This window comes from Rhinopithecus bieti, unplaced genomic scaffold (genome assembly GCF_001698545.2).
Source record: "Rhinopithecus bieti isolate Rb0 unplaced genomic scaffold, ASM169854v2 scaffold_71288, whole genome shotgun sequence".
Classification (NCBI taxonomy): domain Eukaryota; kingdom Metazoa; phylum Chordata; class Mammalia; order Primates; family Cercopithecidae; genus Rhinopithecus; species Rhinopithecus bieti.
This window is the reverse complement of record NW_016826388.1, coordinates 1-3595: the sequence shown is the minus strand read 5'-3', so window position 1 is coordinate 3595 and position 3595 is coordinate 1. Positions and strand designations below refer to the sequence as shown.

Genomic DNA, 3595 nt, shown 5'->3' with positions numbered 1-3595 from the left:
GTCTCAAAAATAAATAAATAAAATAAATAAAGAATACCTAAATCAATGGACAGATATAAAAAGTTCATGGATTAGAATATTAAATATTACAAAGATATTGTTTTTTTCCCCAATTCATCTACAGATCTATAAAATGCAAAATAGAGTCAAATCCCAGTAAAGATTTAAAAAACATTTTTCGTGGAACTTGATGAGCTGATTCTAAAGTTTGTATGGAACAACAAAGGTTAAATAGTAGCCGAAATACTCTTGAAGAACTGGCTGGTCAGGAGACTAGATCTAGTGTGTATCAGTACATTATAAAACTATAATAATTCTACCAGTGTAGGCTTGGTGCTGGTATAGACAAATGAATGAGTGAATCAAATAGAAAGCCAGAAAAAAATGCTTGCATATATGAAGATCATATGTGTTGGAGCAGACATTGATGATCAACAGGAAAAAGAAGGGATAACTTGTAGATAGTGCTGGGATTATAAAATTATTGTTAAGTACAACTCATAAATAAATAAGTGTAGAAATAATGTGCATGTTGATTAGCTTGACTTAGCCATTCCACAATGCATACATGTATCAAAACATAATGTTGTACATCACAAATATAAAAAATGTTTTCAATTTTAAAATGATATGATAGTTCATATGCAAAAAAGGATATTTTTCTCCATATATTGAATCAATTCCAGATGGATCAAGTCTGAAATAGAAAAAGTAAAACTTTGAAATATTTAAAAAATATATTAATAAAATTTTTTTTTGACTGCAGGGTAGAGAAGCATTTCTTCCTTTTTAAAAATTTTATAAAATGTTGTAAGTAGCAGCTTCCATCTCCCCACCCAAATCATGCACACATATACATATCTTGTCTTTGTCTTTAATACATTTCCAAAAGGGGGCACTTATCAAGATGTCATCCATCTCCAAACATCTGACTCACATAGAAGAGAAAAGAGTTGCTTATTTCATAGACCAAGCTATCAAAACATTCCTTTCACTATTTCTGCTCAACCTAAAAGATGCAGCCTGGAATTATTTTAAGCTGTTTATGTTATTTGCAATATTATGGGAGAGCAAATTACTAACATTCACAAGGTTATAAGCTGCAAAATAACTACTTTGTTTTTTTAAAAGAAAATTAGAATCTCATTAATGATATAATAGCATCATTAACAGAAAAAAAAAAAATCATTTACAATAACTTAAAAACCAGCCATGTAGGAAGATAATGTGTTAACCACTACAGAGAAAATAGTTCTTCTTATTTGATTTTACTGGCACACTCAAGTGTATCTTGAACTTTGAGAGTCTCTATCCTGAATAGATGATGAAGCATTCAGGTAAAAATAAGAAGTTATAAGTGTTAGTTTTCAAGGGTCACTGCCTCAAAGGAGGTACAGGAGTAGCCACAGTCCTACAGTTTGTTCCAACATTGAGATCTTCCTAGAAAGATCAGCATAATTTTGTTTTGAGGAGAGTTGACAATTCATCAGTCTCAGTATTCACATCTTATAAAACATTATTCCATATTAAAAAAGACTTTGTCCCAAAGAAATATGTTTTTCATCACTTCTCCAACTTCTTGTACTTGGCTTCCAGTTTTTTGTTTTTTTTTTTTTTTAATATGCATTTAACTTTTAAGCTGTCTGCTCAAGAGCTGCTACCTGCTCTTCAACGACATTGATCCGATCCAGATAAGGCTGCAGTCCAGCATACTACTGAAATTAAACTTAAGTCCTTTAAGTATCTACTAATGTTTATAGCAGTATCTTTTATTTCAAGATACTTCAAGCTGAGTAGTTTATTCATTTTCCAGGAGCTTATAGTCTTCATTGGTGGTCATCAATTCTCCAGTAAGATAAATGTCCATTTTGGAGAACATGTCCCAGAAGAGCTCAGTGATCTCAGCTTCAGCAGGCTCCTTTGTTTCCTCAGGTGTCTCCATGGTGGCAATGTCTCAAGTTAGTTTCTCACATTGGGTCACTAGGACACCTCAGGCACCATCATCATGGCAGGTTTTGTGCTGCTTGAAAACTTTTCTTTCCTTTTCCATTTTTTATTTATTTTCTTTCCATTTTTTCATTTTTTATTTTCTTTTGATTTTTTCATTATTTTATTTTAAGTTCCGGGATACATGTGCAGGATGTTCAGGTTTGTTCCATAGGTAAAAATGTACCACAATAGTTTACTGCACCTGTCAACTCATCACCAAGGTATCAAGCCCAGCACACATTAGCTATTTTTTCTAATGCTCTCTATCCCCATGCTTGTCCTCCACTGACAGTGTGTGTTGTTTCCCTCCCTGTGTCCATGCATTCTCAATGTTCAGCTCATACTTATAGGTGAAAACATGTGGTGTTTTGTTTACTGTACCTACATTAGTTTGCTGAAAATAATGGCTTACAGCTCCATTCATGTCTCTGCAAAGGACATAATCTCATTTCATTTTATGGGTGCACAGTATTCGATGGTGTATATATAACACATTTTCTTTATCCAGTCTATCATTGATGAGCATTTAGGTTAATTTTATGTTTTTGCTATTGTGAAAAGTGCTGCAATGAACATATGTGTGCGTGTATCTTTATAATAGAATGACTTATATTCCTTGGGTATATACCCAGTAATAAAATTGCTGGGTTACATGAAATGGTATTTCTGTCTCTAGGCTTTGAGGAATCATCACACTGTCTTTCACAATGGGTGAACTAATTTACATTCTCACCAACAGTGAAAAAGTGTTTTTATTTCTCCACAGCCTCACCAATATCTATTGTTTCTTGACTTTTACTAATCACTTTTCTGACTGGCATGAGATGGCATCTCATTGTGGTTTTGTATTTGCATTTCTGTAATGATCAGTGATGTTGAACTTTTTTTCATATGTTTGTTGCTTACATAAATGTCTTCTTTTGAGAAGTGTTTGTTCATGTCCTTTGCCCACTTTTGATGGGGTTGTTTTATTTTATGGTACATTTGTTTAAGTTCATTGGAGATTCTGGATATCATACCTTTGTCAGATGGATAGATTGCCAAATTTTTCTTCCATTCTGTAGGTTGCCTGTTCACTCTGATGATAGTTTCTTTTGCTGCGCAGAAGCTCTTTACTTTAATTAGATCCCATTTGCCAATTTTTTGTTTATTGCAATTCCTTTTGATGTTTTTGTCATAAAATCTTTGCTCATGCCTATATCCTAAATGATATTGCCTAGATTTTCTTCTAGTATTTTTAGAGTTTGGGGTTTCACAGTTAAGACTTTAATACATGTTGAGTTGATTTTTGTATAAGGTGTAAGAAAGAGGTCCAGTTTTAATTTTCTGCATATGGCTAGCCAGTTCTCCTAACATCATTTAATAAATAAGGAATCTTTTTTCATTGGTTGTTTTGTCAGATTTCCCAAAAATTAGATGTTTATAGATGTGTGGTCTTATTTCTGAGTTCTCTATTCTGTTCTTTTGGTTGATATGTCTGTTTTTGTACCAGTAGCATTACTGTAGCCTTGTAGTACAATTTGAAGTTGGATAGTATGATGCCTCCAGCTGTGTTATTTTTGCTTAGGATCATTTTAGCTATATGGGCTCTCCTTTGGTTTCATAT

At 32.9% G+C, this 3595-nt stretch overlaps 1 pseudogene; it reads right to left on the bottom strand.

Annotated features, from left to right (window-relative positions):
- Positions 1-1563: 1563 nt before the first annotated feature.
- On the bottom strand, positions 1564-1989 carry LOC108522986 (biogenesis of lysosome-related organelles complex 1 subunit 2 pseudogene; annotated as a pseudogene).
- Between the last annotated feature and the right edge of the window lie 1606 nt (positions 1990-3595).